We start from the raw sequence: 21,463 nt of genomic DNA on the forward strand, positions 1-21,463 counted from the left end.
GCTGTCTATGGCAAAGAACTTTTTTGATCTACTTTTTCCCAGAGAGAAACCAAAATAAAAATTGTCAAGGGAACGACTGACTATCCCAACACCAAGGCCTCCTCCTCATACTCCCAGCTGCCCCGCGGGGAGAATGACAGGGTTACCAACATAACAAAGGTTAATTATGTAACACACATCAGAGCTGTGCTTGCACGGTGCAATAGTGGTAATAAACACACCAGGACAATCGAAGGCAGCAGACAATTGCAGGCGGTGTGGCTGTCCCTCTCTGCTCTCTCACCTCTGCTGTGCAGAGACAAGCGCCTGTCCCAGCCGCCCTAAACATCTGCCAGGAATGGCAACTGTGCCGCTGGAAACGTTCCCTTTGGAGTTTGTTTCACTGTATAACCCCTCTTAGAAAGGCTCTCCCAGGTGGTTTCAGTTCCATTACATACTTGCGTGTGGAAATACCCGAGAGGTGTGATGTTCCTCCTGGGTTTAATTTCTCCAGCTGTTGCATTAACCAGCTAGGTAACGCGCAGTAAGTTTGTAAATAAACGAAGACTAAAATACAGCAGGGCTTGCTCGGGCAAACAGAGGAGGATGGGGTGGCAACGCCTGGATCCCGCACCCTTCGCTTGCCACTGCAGGGGCCGGCGGGTCCAGGTGAGCTCGCCCAGCCCTGCCCGGGGCACCACCGCGGCGGGCACGTCCCGCAGCCCGGCAGCCTCCGCCGCCGGGACACGACTCCTGGGCACCCCCGGTACCGGCCCAGCCGGGCACGGCCCCGGGAACCGCGGGGCGGGGTCGGGCTCTCCGGACCGCCGCCCCCGCCCCTGCTGGAGGGAGGGAGGGAGGGAGGGAGCTAGGGAGAGAGGGGCGGGCGGATGGACGGAGCGAGCGAGCGGGTGGGGAAAGCGTCGCTGTGGCTGCGAGGAGCGGAGTAGGGGCAGAAAGTTATCCGCTGGCGCGCCGCGGAGACAAAGTCCTCGGGGCTGCTCCGCACCCGCGGGCAGGTAAGGGGGAGTTGGGCGGGGGGCTGACAGCCCCGGCAGGCGCTGCCAAGTGTCTGTCTGTGGTGAGACCTTTTCCTCCGCTGCGGGTTCCTGCGGCCAGGGGCGGGCAGCTGCGCGGCCGCGGGACGGGGTCTGGGTCTGGGTTCCGCCCGGCTCCGCGGGCTCCCGCCGCCCCGTCCCGGCCCCCCGGGCTGAGCCCCGGCTCCGCGGGGCGCGGCCGCTCCGGCCTCGGGCGCCGCCGAACAAAGAGCCGCGGCCGCGCTCGGCTCCGCGCCCCGCGCAGCGCTGGGCACCCGGGGGAGCGGGCTGCGGCCGCGGGGCTCTCCGGGGCTCTCCGGGGCTCTCCGGGGCTCTCCGGGGCTCTCCGGGGCTCTCCGGCTCCGGGCGTGATGCCCGCGCCGGCGGCGATGGACGGGATAGCCGGGCTCCTCCGGAGCCCCTGCAGGGAGCCCGGCAGCTGCCACATGCGTGCGCTGTGCCCGGCGCTTCGGGGGTGCTCACCGGGGAATCTCGCTCCCGCAGTGCCGGGCTCAGAGCCTCAGAAAACGCCCGTCAGGAGTTTAGCAGAATGGAAAGGTTTGCTGGCGCGGATCTTGGTTTAAAGATGATCGCGGGGGGCGAGCTTTCAAAGTAAGAGGTGAAAACGGAAACAGCGGCGTGAACAATGACAGTTTCAAAAGGTCGGGGTTTATGGAAATAGTTTTAAGCCTGGTGCAGATCGTTTGGCTATTTCTGTACCGAGTTCTAATAACGTGGAGTAAATTTCTCCTTTTCGTGTGTCTGCAGAGTTCTTGTCATTTCCCAAGAGAGGAATGTGTATGAATCTGAGGGTATCATGCTGGGTTTTGTGCATGGCCAGAACTCCCACTGAAATTAATTTAACGTTTTGTTTTAAGTTACTAGTGGGATTAATAGCCATTTTCTTTAACCAGCTTTCAGTAAGGCTATACAGGAAAATCCTCTTGGAACCGTTGGGATCTTTGTATATGCAAAGAATGTGAAAGGAAACCAGTACTTTGTATGACCTTTTTTATCTAACTAAACTTACAATAATGTGCTTCTGCGCTTTTGGCATGAGTGAGACTTACAGCCCTCCAAATGGGTTTACTTCTGTGGCTGTTCCCTATGGGAGGCAGCGGATGGTCCTAGCCAGGCTTGCTCTCCGTAGCTATAAAAATATAGACGAATTGCTCTGGGTCCTTTGCTTGTGGACCCGGTGCACCCTCTCCTTTGTGCCACTTCATCCGACTCTGTGGAAAGCCAGTTCCAGGACTCAATGTAGCAGAAACCTAATCCAGCCCCAGAGTTTTTGAGGGGATTTCTTTCCAGCTCTGCCTTCCCAGAAGAGTGTCTGGGAGAGATGCTGAACCCCAGTGCTGTGGGGAGAGGGAAGGGAGATGGAGGGAGGAAGGGGGTGACCACCCTATTTGGTCTAGTTTCATTGTGAGGTAACAGTAGCAGGGCTGAAGCTGCAGAGTTGGGCTCTGATTGTGTTTTGGGTGGTTTAAACTGCTGCAACATGGGGTTGCCCTGGCAGCCCCTGCCTAGCTCTGACTCTTTTCATAGCAGCATGAACACTTATGCAGTCCTGTGGTGATCTGGATCTGGGCATTGAGCAAAAAAACAGATATAATTTTTAATCTGTATCAATTCCATGTTTTGGTTCATTTGGTAAGAGGAGGAAAGAGGGAGCAGAGAAGGTAGGGCAGCTTTTTTTAAGGTGGCAAAACTTGATTCTGCTGCCAAAACTGCCTGTGGAGCTACAGTGTGACTGTAGGTGCTCCCAGGTGCCTTTCCCCCTCCCAGCCTCCCCCTGGGAGCCTGTTCCCGTGACTGCATTTAGCCTTGGGAGCCTCCACTCTGGGTAAAAATGAGCCTTTGCTAATTAATCCATTAAGTGTAATGGAGTAGTTTGTAACAGAAGAATTAAACAAGTGCCCAAGTGTTTGCATAATTGTTGCTTTGGACAACAATAAACGCTGTAGGTAGAACAGCACAACATGCAGGGTTTTATAAAAAGTGTGTGAGTTTGTAAGCACTTACTGGATTTTGCTGCTCTCTGCAGTGTCTGTCTAGCACTTAATGCACAGGGTGAGCCAGAAGTTTTACAGTCAGTCATGACAGTTGTATTAGTAAGTGATTATCACATGGGCTTGTGACAGGAATGGGTGCTAATCAGCCAGATGAAATAAGATGAGTGTGTTTCTCAATCCCGGGGCTGATGGAAAAGAAGAAACTGAATCCCAGTGTAAGACAGCAGAGTCTTTGCTGCAGCAGAAGATGGGGAATCTGTTCTTTCTGTTCCTGTTTACAGCATCCCCACACATTGCTTATGCTGGCTCTGCTGACTGTGAGTTGGATCAGATCACTGATCAGGCTGAAAATTAGTGCTTGCAATTGGGAAAAAACCATCAGCATGCTGACTGCTGTCCTGTTTCAACACTTGCAATAGCGTCATCTGAAGGCAGGAGGTAGCAATTGATGGCCAGAGATGGGGGATGCTGTGAGACCTCCCCCTTGCATAGCAGTGTAGTTTTAGCTGATGTTAGATTCATGGTACAGTTGCTTCTTCCATCCCCATTGTTGCAATCCCTTGAGGAGCTGGCAGAAAGTACTCATGTGGTGCTCAGGACCTGGGCTTCCCTCACTGGCTCACATTAGATCCCCACTGAAGGTATTCTGAGTGTCTGGAAGTAATGAATTGCTGCAAGGATGAATTACTTGTCAGTTTCTACCTACAGAAGAGAGACAGTCCACCTTGCCTGTGGCCATGGGATTGAAGTAGATGATCTTTAAGGTCTCTTCCAATGCAAACCATTCTATGATTCTATGATATATTTGCCTCCAGGGCTTGATGGTATTGATTTGTGGGATTTGGATATTCTTCTTGGGTCACAGTACAGCTCATCAAGAAGCTGACCAAGACTTGGTTGAAAGACAGGTTTTTGTTTGTTTTTAATAGCAGATGTGCTTCCAAAACCTGCATTTGCTATCCAGATCTGAGCTTTCATGCTCAGCTAATGATACTACCACCAAGCACTGCTGAAGGCCTTATTGAATTGCCTTCAGTAGGATGTCTGCAGAGGTCATGTGTGTGCCCTGCCCACTGACTACACAGGTGAGCTCCACGTGCTGTCTATTCACATTTGCAGTGACAATTTTGCTCCGACCTTGCCTTTGATAGTGCCTAGGCACATTGATAAGGATCCTTCATGCTGCTGTGGAACACCTTTATGGATTAATAGGGTTGCTTTACCACTTAGAGCCAAAGGTGAGATTCTGATGGTGTCAAAGTGAAGTCATTGCTTCTGCAAATTTAAGACTAGTAATAGTATAATGATAGTGGATGGGAAAAGTTTCAACAGTTTCTGTATATACTCTTAAATTCCCTGTGGGAGTTTTTTCCATTTCTGCAAAGTAAATTGCAGTGACACAAAGTAATGCACTGGAAAAGTTTGGACAAATGCTACCAATGAGATTATATAATACAATAGTGAAGGAATTTATTATGAAGCCTGTTCTTGATTCAAAGAAGAAAGATTTTCCCTGGTGGGTTGTGGATAGTTTATAACTTCCTCTCCCGTCCCAAAAGTGTATGTGTCATATTTTGCAACCAGAGAAATATATGCTTGTTCCTCTTCAGCAAATAGTTTGTGCGGACTTTAATAGCAGTTTCAAAGCTTGGAGTTCATTTCCTGGGATAGCATAGCTGGAAATAGGGTTTACTGTTGATAGTAATTAAAATATGAGCACTCTTCTGGCTTTGTTTCTCTTTTTTCTGGTCCATATTAAATGCTGGGGTGACTAAATTTAGAAGTGTTTCTAATGTCTATAGATGTTGAGACAACAATTTCCTAGGTGATATCAGTGCATTCATTCTCCCTTTAGAATTGTGTATTTTTTCTTTGTTTTAAAGCAAACTATTTGAAAAAGAGTTATCAAGTAAGAGTAATAAATAGGTTGTGCATGGTGTTTTTAATCACATTTGGCATTGTATCAAGTATGCTGTGATACCCCATTTGCAAAACAAATAGGTGTTATTGAGAAGCCTTGAAAGTTTTGATCAAGGAGGAAGATGACAGCAAAGGAAACAAGTTTGCTTTGCTTTATATGTAATCCTTATCACTTCATTTTTAACTTTTTGTTTCTTTCTTGGTTTGTTTAGTTTGGTTTTTCTTTCTTCTTTAGTATAGTGTTTCTTATTCCTAGCATCTGTGTGCTTATATCCCAAATATCTCAGAAATGTGTTTCTCCACAAGCAGCAGTGACATCCTTCCAAGGAATGGAGGGTGAGGAAAACACTCGTGGCACGTGATCACCTCGTGAGCAAATTGTCTTTTCTGCTGTGGGGACGGAGTCAGACCATGCCTGGGCAGCAGCACCATGGAGGAGCGCTCAGGCTCATCACTGCTCACCATGAGCTCCTTTTCCCTGAGTGATGCTGTGGCTGCTCAGAGCACTGTGGGGTTATGCAGTCCCACACCGCTCGTGTGTCCATAATCTGTCCAATGCACTGTTGGCAGAGGAGCCAGCGCTGTGACGTGCCAGCTTGCCAATGACTCTACGAGAGGCTCAATTTTGAACATGCCAGGAGGCCCCTTGGCTGCCTTGGTGCCTGGTTGTGTTGTGTCATTTGCTAATGTGGTTTCTTTCTTGCTGGCCTGCATCTTAATGGAGTTCTTCAACCACGCTAACTGATTGTAATAACTTTTGCCTGTCTAGACAGGGCCTTACTGTGTCTGATTAGATCCCAGCCTTGTGGCGTGCATCACTGCCTCTTTCTTATAAATGTGATGAAAAAAAAAAAAAAAAAGGTGCACATTAATAGTGCTTAGTCTGTTTTTTTGCTTTGCAGTGTTGGTATAAAATATTTATAGATGTTTACTTTATGCCTGGAGGAAAAAAAATTTAGCCAAATGTCTCTAGGATGCAATTTAGAAGGGAACCTCTTATCTCCAGTAAGGAAAGAGCAGACAAATGTTCTCTTTGAGGATATTAACTGAGGTTCCACTGAAGTCAGTTGCGGAAGTTTATTGCTCACTGAAGTCAGCAACTTTCTCATATAGGTAAAAAAAGAATTTCTCTGAATCATTAATAAAAATCAAAAGGAGGAAAAGTGGTTTGCCTGCCTTAAGGTTTTAGTTCCTTACTGCTTTTTGGAAGCGTAGTAAGTTAAATTCAGCTTTGGTACTCTTGATATTTAGGCACTCAAGAGGAAAGGTTGGACAAACAGTTTCCTACTGTAATAAAAAAAAAAAAATTAAATTGGTATCCAATTTTAGAGAACTCAATAATTACAAAGTATAGGGTTTGAGATAAATTTGCGTTGATAGTAGTCTGTCTTGTCTTTTTCTTCCATACCTTCCACAGAAAAAGAATGATTCATGTTTTAAAGTTTCTTAATTAAAAAAGAAAAACTGCTTTGGCAGAAGAAATGAACTTCTGGTTTTGATTTAAAAAGTAAATCAGACGATAGTACAAATAGGCACGATTTTCAGTAGCTCTTATTAGTATTTTAAACTCTGTGTCATGGTAACAACTGCTTCTATTTTCCTTGTACTGATAGGATGGATTTAGGCTGAGTGAAGAAGGGAAACTTGACAAAAGAAGTTAGCAGACCATTCTGGTGTCTCACAGGACTGGGAAGTAAGACTACATTTTTTTGGAGCTGGGACGAGCAGTTGCAGCTTGGTTTATGTGCTGTGCCTGCCCAGAGGAAATTCCTACTTTATAGTGAGAGAGTGGCCAAGGACTAGAGCATATTATTCTAATTAAATCATTTATATTCCATTGCCTTCATTTGGAAGGCTCTGTGCATCTTCTGAGTTTTAGATGTCATCTGTAGGGACACTGTGAACAGCTTGTGTACTTACATGCCATGATGTCATCTTCAATCGGTACAGTACAGTTTAAATTGCTGATTTATTTTGATATTAGTCACTTGAAAATGCTCTTAAAAAACCTACGTCTCTTCAGAGGTAGAAGGTATGTTTATATGTGATAACCGTTTACTGAATTAGTTTCCTTTGTGAAGCACCACTATGTTATTAAAATGGCTGTTAGATGGAAACATTTAATGCAGCCCTATTAAAATAGGACATTCACCTCTCTTTCTAGTTCAAGAAACTAGACTACTGTAGAAAGAGTGACTCCAGAATCTGGAACTGATGTTGGTGTAGCCATGCTCCCACTGCAGAGCGTTCCTCTAGGTCAGATGGCACAAATTGAATCTTAACTGTCCATAGATGTGATCTGTCCATTATTGGTAGCGGTACCAATAGTGAGGGGTGGTTTTTTTTTTTATGATTTCTAATAGAATTATATCATCATTTTAGTGTGAGATACTTGGCAGAGTTAACTCTCTATAATTAACTTGTGCGATCATTGTATACATGACAGCGGAAAGAAGAGAAACTTGAACCACTAGAATACTTTTGTTTGGAATACAGAGCTTGTTAAGCAATTACCAACTTTCAGGCTTTACCAACTGACTGCAAGGCATCTTGTTTGAAAAAAGAAATTGTTAAAATAATTTAGTTTTTTTCCTGTGGTTTTAAACCAACAGGAATGTTTTATTTGAACTAAAATACTTTGTATACATATATCACTTAATCAGATCTCCAGGGGAAAATATTTGCTTAAATATGTTCAAGTTTTCGGATGAGTAACTGGCTAAAGCCAGAAACTTGAAAGTTTTGAAGGAGTTATTGGGCTGCTTTTTTTCAGATTAATTTTTACTGACAAATAGTGACTATGGTGTAGCTACTTACCTGTGTAACTGTGGTCTCCATTTGGCATGCTGTACCTATAAAATGCTTCCTTGTATGAAAAAAGTTAAATGGTGCTAAGTGCTGTTATGCTCTTTCATTATCACAAAGAACAAATAGCACCTGAAAAGCTAAGTCATCAGAAATAATTGTAAAGGTTTTTTAACAAGAATATAATTACTCATGCTGATGTTTTTGTGATCTCATGATCATGGTCGTGTTATGAATCTTTGTCCCTTCCCTTTGTGTTTTTTATTAGGTGATAACACTGATTTGGTTACTGAAAGTAAGAAAGCTTTGCCTTAACTAAGTGGGTTGGACTCATGTAGTTCCAAATTAGGGGACAATTTTTAAGTTGTATCACAATCTAATAGTGAACAAGAGTAAAGGGAAATATCTGTACAACACTTACAATACTCTCCCACCCATAAGGTTTATCTGTTTATAAAATGCCAGTAATGCATTAGACTTTGGACAAAAGGAGATGCTGCTAGTAGGCAGCTTAATCTAGAAATATTCCCTAAGGGAAGTATGGATTGCAATGGGTAGTAGGGATTGAACCGGGCTTTAGTGTGTCATACCATGGCTGTGATTTTTATTTTTTGTAATTAGTCTGTGGGCTTCTGGTTTTCTCTGCGTTTGTGATTTACATGTCTCCAGCCTGGTCAAGGTCACCACAACTAAGATTATTGGGATTTGTCCTATGGCTGGCAAAGTGATAAAACTATTGTTTTAAAATTTGCAATTGAGTTGACATTTCAGGGACATGAAATGATGTGAGCTTTGATTTTTGACAATTGCTATGTAGGCTACTGATGTGTGTTGACGCTCCCTTCTTGCAGAGCAGATTTGTTGTAGTTGGCATATTATTGCTGATAGTTCTCAAATTCCTTGCAGTAGTCCTGCCCTCCCATTGTTCGTGTGATGAACAGCCAGTTCCTATGCTGGCAGCAAGGAGGGAGAAGGTGGGGTGGTGGGCAGGTGACTCTTACATCAGCCGCTTGCAAGTGTGCAGCAGATATCGGCAGGGCCTAATTAACAGCTGCAATTGCACCGCTGGGAAGTATCTGCATGCTCAGAGGAGTCTTGCAGTCTGCTCAGAGTAGCCTTTATTATTTTGCTGGGTATTGTGGACACTTGAATCCTGGTAAAAATATTGTCTATCTGATTATTTCTCCAGAATCAATCCCTTAATAGCCATTGCATATATTTAAATGCCTTCCTGAGTGTGTCTTCCTGAGGACCAGATCAGATGAGATTTGAATTCAGATGATGAAATCTGTGTCTTTTTTTTTTTTTTCCCTCTGGTCCAAACGGAAGTAGGAAAAGGAGAGCTGTGCTGTTTTTCCCATTATTGAGAGAGACACCTCACCAGAGCACCTGTCTGAAATAGTTGGTCCATATTGATTGTTTTAAAATTCTGACTTGGGGACATCCTTTCACCAGTGGTGAAGACTTTTACCTGTTTAATTGTCCTTTATTAACAAAATGACATTGCTTTTGTTGCTTGAAATGAGCCTAAAAGAGCAATGAAGTGCTGAGAGGAATATAGAACAAAATAGGAAACTTGGAATCAGTGCTCATATACTGCTTCATTTGCTAAGGCATAGAGCTCAGGTATCACTTATTTGCGGTGTTTGTTGCTTCAGTAATGGAAAGGGAGCTTTCTGCCTTTCTAAGGTGATGGAGCCTGCTTCATTTTGTGAAGTAGTAGAAGGCTGTAAGAAAAATACCAGATGTATATATTGTTGTTTGATCTTCCTATGGAGATAAGCAGCAATATTGTCATCGGTGCTACCTAATGAAGGGAGAGAAAAATTTGAGTGTTACAGTACTCTAATTGATGCCCAACAATTAATTATAGCATGCTTGAAGTAGTTTTCCCCAAAATGTTTTGCTTTTTCACAGTGCTCCCAAAACTGGGTCTTTGAGAAGTGTTTTCTTTCTCAGTTTTTCTCTGTTGGGAGATACCTTTTAGACATCGTCTTTCTGCCCTCTATTTCTTTTGGATCCTGACGGCTTCTACATTTGGTCATGGAAAAGATATTTCCCATAGTAGAGAACGACATTAGAAAAACAAATCACCGAACAGTTGCGGTTCTCTTGTTTGACAGTTTATGGAGCAAATGCTGGCTATGCACCATTTAGCATTCTCCAAGACAAAGTACCCACACAGTGCTGCCAATTTCATTAGAGAGCTACACCAGCTACTTTTAAAATTTGGTCCTGTTTACATAGGAATTTCAGTTTTACTACCATACCCATCAAAAGGTTATTGTCTGCACACAGGGTCACTGTTTTTAGCAAATCTGCCTATAAATCTAAGTAACCAGTAATTAAATGGAAGTCTGAATACCAGGCAAGGAATAAAACTAAGGGTCTCCCTGTGGATTATGAGTTATGATTAGTATGGGCAGGTTTTAAGCACCAATCAGCCAGAAAAATATATTGTAATTCATCATTAGGATTTACCTTTCCAAAACCCAAAAGTTAAATTTCAACAAAAGGCCGAGATTACTCAAGGAAGAAAATGGTTGCCATGAAGTGATGATTTCTTTTTCCTCTCAAAGAAAGGTAGCTGGAATTGGTGCAGCTTTTCCAGTTCATTATACAAATAGGAATAAAAGCCGGATGCCTGGGGATGGCGTTGAGAAAAGTGTGTCCAATAGCTTTGTTGTTTTCTCAGCTACACACTGGTCCTCCATGTCTGTCTGCTCTCTCTCTTTGCTCCCATTTCCATGGCCCAAGGTCCACAACAGCAGGTTAAGCAGGGTCTAGAGTTCACATACTAGACACATGAATTATATGTCCACAGTGTATCAATCTCTGCCAGAATCTGTCTACAGCCAAGACATAATGTATAGCAACACTTTTTTAATGAGGAACATGCATCTGTTACACGTTTAGCAGAGGATATTTCTGGAGCAGTGTTAAGAAAATATGCTTTGATTTTACAGTCCCATACCCCTCTGTCTGTCGAGATGTAATTTTTGAGTCAAAGACCAGACATAAAGGCTTTCAAAGGCTGTACTGGATAGAAGCCTGGCAGCTCTACCCACTGTAAACAACATGTAAGTCTCATCATTCCCTTTTCTGCTCCCTCACCCAAGCCAATAGGATGTGCTCTTCGGAGGGTTGAGGAAGCATTCCCAAGAAACACTTGAATAAAAATGCTATTTTGTTTAAGAAACCTTGTGCAGATGTGTAAATTCCTAATTTTCAAAAGCTGTTGCAAAACAGTGTAATTCAAGGCAAAATCCAAGTGTATTGGTTTAGTTAGACTCTCATTGCAACACTTTTCATCATCTTCAGGTGAAAAACGTCACACCCGTGTCAAAATATTGACACTTGAATCAAAAACCGGCCTTAAACGTTTTTTTTTTTTGGATGGGTAATGCAGATAAATAGGCATGAATGGCCCCATGATTGAAGTCAAGGCTTGAAGGCAAAGCTATGAGTGTGGTGGCATTTCCCTCTCTATGCTGTGGTGAAAGCAGCCAGGAATGAGCTCTGCCTTTGGTTTGTGCCAGCACAAAGCACTGTGAGCGTTGCCAGGTGTGCCGAGCCTGAGGTCATGGCACAGAGATGTCCCTGCGGCTCAGCAGAGTTTATTAGCTTGGCCCAGAGCCATGCTAAGTGTTCAAAAGGCTTTTGGTTATCTCCAAGTGTGGGCAGGGATTTCTTGTGTCTGTTCAGAACAAGTTTGAACCTGCTGGCATTATAACCTAGAGATATATCCCGTGGATCTGTGTCTTTGATGAAAGGAAACTGGCATGCTTTAGTATCTCACTTCTCTTTGACTACCTTTGAGTTTGTTAATGATTTTTTTTTTAACTTTTCAAAACTTGCCTCACTGTACTGAAAAATTAAAATAGGAGGAAGCAATTAGAGAATCATTTGGGTTGGAGAAGACCTCCAAGACTGAGTCCAACCTTTGACTGAGCATCATCTTGTCAAGACCACAGCACTAAATGCCTCGTCCAGTCATTTCTTGAACACCTCTGGGGATGGTGACTCCACTGCCTCCCTAGGCAGCCCATTCCAATGCTCAGCTTCCCTCTCAGTGAAAAAAATTCTTCCTTGTGTCCAGTCTCTTCTGGTGCAGCTTAAGGTTATGTCCTCTCATCCTGTTGCTCTTTCTGTGGGAGAAGAGGCTAAATGTCACCTGTCTACAGCCTCCTTTCAGGCAGTTGTAGAAAGCAATAAGGTCATCCCTTATCCCTGGAGAAAAGGGCCTCCTTTTCTCCAGGCTAAACACCTCCAGCTCTCTCAAGTGCTCCTCATAGGACTTGTGCTCCAGACCATATCCATTGCCCTTCTTTGGGTGCAATCCAGCACCTCAATGTTCTTACTAAATTGGAAAAACTGAACATGGGACTTGAGGTGTGGCCTCACCAGTGCCAAGTACAGAGGGACAATCACTGCCCTGGTAGTGCTGGCCACACCATTGCTGATCCAGGCCAGGATGCTGTTGGCCTTCTTGGCTAGCTGGGCACGCTCTGGCTCATGGTCAGCATTCCCAGGTTCTTTTCTGCTGGGCCACTTTCCAGCCAGTTCCCAAGATGGTGGCCAGCTAAGTCAAAAGTACCAAAAAACTTTTCTGCACTGTTTCACCTTCTTCATCAAGCCTTCTTTTTTGAGCCCTGTACTTGTAGGTTCTGCAGTCTTCAGCATAAACCTTATTGGAAGCAGCTTTTCCATGTGGGAAGGCTAGCAGAGGTGAAAATTTTGAAATTATACAACTGCTCCCTTCCCCTTATATCCCCTGCAACCTTGGTCTGGCTTGGAAAGAGCATTTAGAGAAAGGTAGATACAATGGAATAAGCAATTTTTCTGGTGTTCATGTCTAGCAGTTTTGGGCTTCAGACCCTGCCTGCTTCAGCTGTGCTTGGACAACATTGTGCAGGTTCCTGTCGGAGCAGTTGCCAGATGACCTGGAGAGGAAGAGATGCCAAGATCTCCTTAGCTGTATAGTGGAAAGTTGCATTGAGCGAATGGAGATTTAGTGCAAGTTAGAGACAGAGATGTCATCCTCATCAGGAGTACTAGTCAAAGGCACTTGAAGCCAAGAATTAAATGATGCAGAATTCATGTGTACTCAGGATTTCCATGGCTCTGTCAGTTAAACAGCTGCAGAGAAGAACCCTAACAGAGTGATGGCACGGAAGGTTTTCCCATGAGCCATTCTACTTGGATGACTTGCATGACTTGCATAAAGCAGCCATTTCCATGGTGTCAGAAATGAAGTTTTACTTGATGCAGTTACCTAGGTCCTTGGTGTGACAGTGTTTCTCTGGTTAGGCAGCAGAAGGCATAGTGCTGTACATGGAGAATAGGAAATTGTGTCCTGTCCATAAGAGGTGTTGAGAGTGAATCTCCCTTTTACTCTAGTTCAGTTTGTGTATGACATAGAGATCACTTCTTTGCGTATTTCCCCATGGTATCTCAGCTCCCAGCTCTGACTACTCTCATTTTGCATCTGGGTAGTGGGAAACTGTTGACTCCACTATACACATCAGAAGAAGTTAAAATAAATCACTTCAGACTGACAAAGGTTTGTTTTAAAATGAGGGGGGCCTTCTCACCCAAACCTCCAAAACATGTAATTTAAATTTGTTTTCGGGAGATGAACAAAGGAGCAGCAATTAAACAAAGTTCATGCAGTTCCTGCTGTCCCATGTAGCAAGGGGAGTAGAATGAGATGTGTGGAGAGCTTGTGTCAACAGTGCTAGTCACTGCCCCGTGGTCTTGGGGAGTAGAAAGAATCTCGGGCCAAAAGTTGAGCATTTATGTGGGCTGCTGGTGTGCTCATGTGAGGATGGACTGTACTCTAGCAACAAAATAAGTCAAAGTGCATGCAGGGTGCTGTTTCAGAATACCTTACAGTATTTTGCTCTACTTAATATTTTAAGGCTTTTACACTTTGGCCTGTGTTAGCATAAAAATAAGTACAAGACTATCAGACTTTCCCCACAGGACAAAAATTCCATTTTCCAACCACCTCTAATTATTTCCATTCTGCTGTCTGGAAAGGATCTGGAGACAATTTAGGAAGCCAATTTAAAACTGACTTGGGAAAAAGTCGTTTACCCTCCTGAGCCTCCTTCGATGTGCAGTCAGCATCATGTGATCAATAGGAAATCTCATGCTCAATGATTTTGATGCTCACAGAAGAACCTTGAGACCATGAAGTTTAGCCTGAGAACCGCTTACCTGTATGTACAATTTTTGTAGATGTGGTGGACCAAACAGCTCGCTTGTTGAAGAGCTTTGAGTGGTGGGGAAAGTGACAAAGAGCCTTTAAAAACAGGCAGAGGGTGGCTGTGCTCTTGGAAATGCCTTGTCATGAGGCGCGTGGTCAGCCATTCCCTGCTTTCTTCCTGTGGGAGCTTGGGTGACGTTGCAGCTTCCGAGCCCAGCAGTGACATCTCCAGCCTGCAGTCCTGAGGGTGCTGCAGGGCAGCATCTGTAGCTCCAGCTACAGGGGGAGGGAGGCACCAGGAAAAGTGTGTGTGCACATCTGGTACCAAAGTACCGCTCCTCCCAGAGCTTCATCCGATCCTTGCTCTGTGCATGGATACAGAGTTTTCTTCACCTTTTCTTGTGTACCAGGTCTACATACATCATCCTAAATGTCTCTTTAATCCTATTAGGGCTGTGTTCAGCTGGGGTTTGGATTTGTCACTAATGAGTGCTTGAGGTTAGTAATTTTCAATTACACTTTTCTAGCTCTCAATTAAAAAGGTGGCTGACATTTTATATGGGGAAGTTGAAAAACTCTTATTTTTTTCATTTAGACTGGCTGCAAATTACAAAATCAGGACTCCTGGGCGTACAAAATGAACATTCTTGGGAAATATTGTAAAACGTGTTCTTCGTGGTTAACATTTAGAATTTTAAGATTTTTTGTGTGTGTGCTTTATGCTATGCTGGCAAATTGAAAAAATATTGGATTCTTATATGGAGAACCAGCAATTTCCCACAGCCCTGCTTTTTCAGTGCTGAATGCATTTCATTTTGTGTGTGATTTTCCCCATTTGCCAACTGACTACATCATACAGTTTTTTTGGCATATTCTTTCTGTCTTATGACCATCAGCAGATATTTTGAGTAGCGTATTATAAAGCCGCAGATACTTTTTGCTGCCTTTTATTTTGCCTGTTGCCACTGGGAATGGAAAAGATTTTATTGATTTTGTGGCATCAGATGAGGCTTCAGTAGAGTCTCTGTGCCTGACCCCAGTACCCGGTGCTGGTTTCCCTCCCTGTTGGCAATGGAGGGATGAGCCTGATGATCTCCAGTGTGTTCTTCAAAAGTAGCACAAGATTGTTCTGGAAAAGTATGAGGAAAACGATTGATACTTGTAAATGGTTCAAGATGCTCTGCAAATCCTTCAGGATGATCTAACTGTCAAAGAGATGGAGCTGAATTTGAGGCATGCTGCTGAAATGGAGAGTAACTGGAGCAAGGAGAAGATGGGACCAAGCAGAGTTCTGGAAGTAGTGATTGCAGAGACATGGAACATTCTTGCACAGCAAGCTAGTGTTTTATGGAAACACGGACTCATTGCCAAAAATTGAATTACAGAAATTGGGGGGGGGGGGGGGTGTAACACTTCTGGATGCTGCAGTTGTTGTAGGGCTCCATAAGGATTTTTACCTTCAGGTCTGGGCATTGCAGCAGTAGGAAGGAATAGAGTGTATATAAACTATCGGGCACTTCAGAGCAGTCTAAAAATATGTCATGTTTAGGACATTGTGTTTGTTTGGGACAGCATTTGTAACAAGAGTAACAAATTATTGCATACTGGAGGCTGTTTCAAGTGGTGTAAAGTAAGATGTGAATGTGGCTTGGCTTAGTGGGCATGGGGAGAAAGAGCTAACATGCTAATCATCATTCCTGAAAACTGTAACTGTTGTGTGAGAGGGGGTATTATTTAAGACACTGTGAGGGATTATGAATGATAAAAATTGAAAATAGTAAGCTTAGTAGGAAGTCTAATCTGAATAAAAAGATAATCTTTACTGTCAGACCTCATAAATAGTAGAACATTTTTTTGGGGAAGGGATAGGCACCCTGTTCCTGGAGTTTAAATTTAGGCTAGGCAGGAGATCCAAATATGCATTGCTGCGAGGGAACTCTTCACTGGCAGGATCAGGATTGGCTTCAGTATTTGGCCATCAGCAATGTTATTATTGTGAAATGTTTCCTGGAATGGTACATGGGGGGTTGGTACCATAAAACAGTTTAGTTTTTGCTGGTATATTTCTAAGGGTGGAAATATTGGTGATGAATTGTCACTGTCAAATCTCTGAGCCAACATTTTTATTAGAGAACATGTCTTGCAAGACATCCACGTGCACAATTATCTCTGTAGGAGAGAGTGTCACGCAAGGCCAATACTGATAGATCATTCACTAAACCCTGTATTGTAAATGACTGTATTCAGAGCTAAGAGCGAGTGAAGAGGGTGGGGTTTTATTGCTGCTTTCAAGTTTGACTTTAATCTATCACATTTTTTCTCTTGCACATTGTCCCAGACATAAAGGAGAGGATATATTCCATTCAGTGAATTCGGACTGATTCTTGATCAGTGGCTACTTACTTGTATAAAACTGCTGTAGAAATTAAGACTTCTAGCTTGCCAGCTATGAAGAGTAAATAATGGGGTTAAATAATCAAAAAAATGTCCAAATTATTTAAATTGCTTACATTTGCTGCTACTTTTTCACCACCACAAAATCATAATACAAGATTTTTCCAGTGTCTGAGCTGTGCTTGACTAATGAGCCCATTTAGACGTTTTGTTTCTTTTATAACAATTTACTGCAGTTTGGAACAGTGCTGTATTTTCTCTGGTCCACATGCTGACCTTTTATTTCTTGCAGTATTTTGCATTTCAGTGGGACTTGTACGCTATAGGGAGGACACTCTCTCAGATAAAACTTGTTTGGTAAATACTTCAAGCAGCTCTGTGGAGTTAACTGGTTTTGAATCTCCGGATGGGAGCTTGACATTAACTTTTTGTTCACTTGTATTCTCTATGTCCTCTTGAGATAGGAAGTTCTTATTGTGCAGTTATCTTCCTCAGACAAAGAAATTTTCATGGAGAGCTTTTATGTTTTGCTGTTGGCTTTTTGCTTTCATCCTTATGAATTTCTTTGCAGAATTGTTGTAGTTGAAGTTGTAGAAACTGGATCTATAATACATTGTTTGCCATATTTCAGTTAGTATTATGGTACTATTCAAAATTATTCATTATTGGTTTGAATTTTTTCCAGTCATTATTGGCATTTTGTAATAATAATAATTTTATAATATTATTTATTTATTCTTCTATGTATTATTGATATATAGACTATATATGTGTGTGTATATATATATAAACTTTTGCAGAGAAAAGATAGGAATGATTAAATGGTGCCTTCAAAACTTCATGGGAAGTTTATGGAGAAGTCATGTCAGTAAAGATACTCTAAAGTTCTCTCTGCTGTGCCTTATCCTGGTTCCTGCCATGCTTTCTGAACTAGTTTTGGATCAGGAGCCGTAATCTCTGAAGCCTTAAGCGCTAAACCCTGAAAAGCTCCAAGTTCGTGGTTTAGCCATGTGAGGTCTTTGCTATCACATGGATAATAGACATTCCCTTTTGCATTCCCTGAATAAAAAGTGAATCAACTAGAAGCATGTTTGTACTAAGCCACATCAGAGTTATCCTCTGAATTAAGGCTATGTAATAGGTCCTTTAAAAGTAAATTTGTACAAAAAGGTCTGAACTTTTTGTTGTTAGTTCAGATATAATTTGACAGCTCTTGTTTCATCACTATTAAATTTACAGTTTTATTTTATCTGAATGAATTGGAGTGTGGTTAATTTATATGCAACTTTATATACCACTAAAATCTTCCATATGGAATTTAGATTAGATAAGGTTCCAGGAAATGGAAGTCTTAGATGTGAATGACTGTAAACATGCTTAAAAGAGTTATTCTGTAAGGATTAAATAACATTTAGAGTTAATTTTCCTGATTTTTTTTTTTTCTGTGAGAGAGCACAGCAAACAAGTTCTAAATTCGAATGCTTGGCATTATGATAATTTGCTGACTCACAGTATTTCATGGGCTATGCCACTTTACACGGTAGTGCAATGGATGATGATGTGCAAGAAAAGTCAGCAAAACAAGAATCTCTGACTGATAGCAGCCTACACTTCTGGTAGCAATTAATTGGTCTGTGGTGCCTTCTTAGCACATCTTGTTGCGTTTTCTTCCCTCAGGGGTATCGCAAGATGGCTGAATGTGGATAAACTAGGAAGACTGGCAAGCTGAAGATATAATCTGATTTTTCTGAAATTTCTGTGGCTGAAATAATCAAATCAAACTTTCCCATGTCTTCTTGTTAAAGATCAAGAAAATAGTGGGCTGTTTTCCCACTGTTCCCACTCACAAGTGATATGTTTATGTGCAATGTGTGTGGAAACTTCCCCTCTCTGCCTCTCGTACAGGTCACTGGCTTCTTGAGTACAACTTCTCCAGAGCAGTTAATGAACTTTGGAGGGTTTTTTTGTTTTTTAAAATGAACTAATTATTTTAATCCCTTTCCCCCCTCTCTCCCCATTGCCAACAAGATTTTAGGATGTTTTCTGTCCCCTGGTAATCCTGTCAGTTTGGAGTGGTTTTCAAAAGACCTCTGAGGACTTGTTCTGAATCTCCTGTCTTTTATGCCTTGTTCATCATTGGTGCATCATTCCTTATGAAAAATCCCCAGAGTTCATCTTGCAGTTTATCGGGCCATTAAAATAACGAATAATGTGTAAAAAACAGTGAAGGGGGTGTGGGTGAGGCTGGGATGTGGAACTAACTACAGAACAGAGAGAATTTCTCTGCCAGGACAATACATCTTTACAGATATTCTAACTTGCTTTCTGGGGAAGGGATCATATAAAGTAGCTTTCCTCTGGGTTTACATTCTGGTGCAGAGCCCATAAAAATCAATGGAAGTCTTTTCCTCAGTCTCTTAATGAGTAATGCCTGCAATCTTCTTGTAGTGCACAACTAGGTACATGCTGCTTATGTTTCTGTTGCTATTACGTAGAGATTACGGGACAGTCAGAGCTGAGATAAAAGTTCCTAGCAGTAATAGTAGCAGTCTTGTGCCAATATCCTGGTGCTTCCACCACACATGAGCCCAGGGACTGGCAGGAGGTGTGTCAGTGGTGGTTGTATGAGGCTGCCTGGCTTCACCCAGCCCTCAACCCATTCCTGCCCTCCCGGCTGCTCTCCTGGCCTGCCATCAGTGACACGATTAGGCAAGGGCTGGAAGGCACAGGTTGGCTGGGGAATGGTAAAGTACAATGGGAACTTAGGAATCAAGTGGGCATGGGGCCTCTCACATTTACATTAATTTATGCACTACTGTGATGTCAACACCAAGTAGTTTGAAGGAATTAAATAGTTAAATTCAAAATTCTTTATGTGCCGAGCAGTGTCTAGATGGTTTATAGCTGCAAGTAAGCAAAAGGTTTACTTACAAAATTGATTTATATGTTCATTTATGTTCTTGAATATTGAGAACGGGGAGGGAATTAGCAGTGTTGCATGAGCTACACTAGCACATTTTTCACCTTATATGGAGAACTGCCTGCCACTTATCAAGCAGGGTTAGATGTGCTGTTATTGTCACATTCCTTAAAGTTGGAAGAAATCTTGTTTCTCTGACTGAAGATTCAACTCATAACCTTATGATTTTGTTGTTCAAGTACTGTTTTTTCATCCAGGAATTGTTGGGATGGGCAGCGCTTCTTGAGAAAAATAGCAACGTGCACATTTTCACTGCTGTGTTGTGGAGTTCATTCCTCAGCTCGGGTGGAGAAACTTAGATGCTTGAGAGGGAAAATATGTTTCTGTTTGGAGTCATCTGGAGTTCCTCCTGGCTGGCTTCTCTGGTTCTGAAGAGCACAACAGGAGGGAAGGTCCCAGGAAATGAAAGGGGAGACCTGCAAATTGTGTGCACATGGTATTTAAGGGGGTAGATCTCATTTTTGGTTTTTTCTTTATCCCTGCTGAAGGTAAAGTGGCTGGTGTTTGAAACAGCCTTTTCCTGGACTCGTTGAAAGGATAGTGACTGAGCTGTTGGCTGTGAAGTCATTGACCTGCTGGTGATTTGAGTGTGAGATGGAATAAATGAAAATATGAAAGCGGAGACAAATTCCTTGTTTAGTCATTGATATCCTGTATTACAGAAGCCTGATAAAAGACTGAATACTTGAAAGGTTAAGAAGGTGACAATTATCAAATTTCCTTTTATGATAATGTGCCATTGATGGTTGCATTCACTGAAATACTTGCATTTGAAAAGTGGGAGATCAAGTCTGGCTTAGTGCAAGCTCTTCATATTAAGGGACTGCTTTCTATTTGAAATATTTCTGAGGTTGTGGCATTCAGTAGGAGAGTGAGTCTCACCTACTGCTGCTTCTTGGTTTTTTGGGTACCTACACTATTAGAAGTTTTTTAGCGTGTGCTCTGCCACTCTTGAGAACTTGAGTTTGTGTTGTGATTGCTGCGATTTTTCTGTGGTACAGCTTTAGAAAATAAAATACTTCAAAAGGTAGTGATTAGGTGCAGTGGTTAGAAAACCTTGCTTAAAATTGTTGTTGCTGGTTTCACTTCCATGCGGATGCAGAAGAGTTAACTGGAAAATGATACTCAGGTTTTTCTTTCTCCATAAAGGCACTGTTGGCTGTATTTTTTTGAATAATAAGACGTAAGGAAGAATTCATGAGCCTAGTAACATTTGAAGCCAACAGAAACAAAAGGGTAGTTTATACGGCTGAATACTTTGAAAAACCAACATTTGGAACATTTAGCCAAATGGTTGCATTGAAGTATCCATGCAATTTTGAAAGTGCAGAGCAAAAGATGCAGATTTGTATTTTCTGTTTTCTTGTTTGTGGTTTTTACCATTCTTCCCCTTTTATGGCTCACCAGAATAGTTGCAGATTTCTTATCATGTATGGATATAAAAGAACTTAAACTACACATATTTATTTTTAGGACTCCACCCTTGGGCTTTGGATTTTGTGAACAGCTATTTCAGTAAATTTACATCTATATGTGGAAACTGGCAGATTGAATACTGTGCAAATCCACAGTTTAAAAAAAGCAACTGCTATTATAGGAGGTAAATGATATCATAAGAAAGCCAAGTAAAAAAGATTTCATTTTTGTTTGCTGCTAAAGGAATGATCAATGCTTCCTGCTGGCTTTTGCACCCTGCAATTGGAGACTCTGGTGTGCAAGTGGTTTGAATAATGCTGGGGTTTGTGTCTGGTTGGCGCTGCATAATGCTGGGGCTGAAGTGACTTAAATATACAGCGTGTGGGCCAATCTTGAAGCCCTTTCTCAGGCAGAACACCCATTGAAATCATATTTAAGTGTCGTCAGTGAAAGCTTTGCCAAACAAATCATTATGGATTTGACCCCAAAGTTATTACTACTAAATTTCATATGTAAGCCTTTCATTATAGTATTTTTTAAGAATGGAGTGCTTGAAAGAATCCTGGAATTCATTATAACTAAGTTTTTAACAGGGTATCAGCCTCTTAAATTACATTTTCATTACTCGGAGCAGTTTCTTCCTCTTTGTTTCTTTCTCCTTTTTTTGTTGCTCAGAAAGAAGTAGAAGAGATACTCAGTGGCTCAG

At 42.4% G+C, this 21,463-nt stretch overlaps 1 protein-coding gene across 1 annotated transcript in view; it reads left to right on the forward strand.

Moving 5' to 3' along the window:
* Window positions 1-801: 801 nt before the first annotated feature.
* TIAM2 (TIAM Rac1 associated GEF 2) overlaps window positions 802-21,463 on the forward strand; it is a 166,538-nt gene continuing 145,876 nt past the window's right edge. The window contains 1 exon segment of the mRNA XM_066314420.1: window positions 802-998. The gene's annotated coding sequence lies outside the window, so the exon portion shown is untranslated.

This window comes from Sylvia atricapilla, chromosome 3 (genome assembly GCF_009819655.1).
Source record: "Sylvia atricapilla isolate bSylAtr1 chromosome 3, bSylAtr1.pri, whole genome shotgun sequence".
In the NCBI taxonomy this organism is placed as follows: Eukaryota; Metazoa; Chordata; class Aves; order Passeriformes; family Sylviidae; genus Sylvia; species Sylvia atricapilla.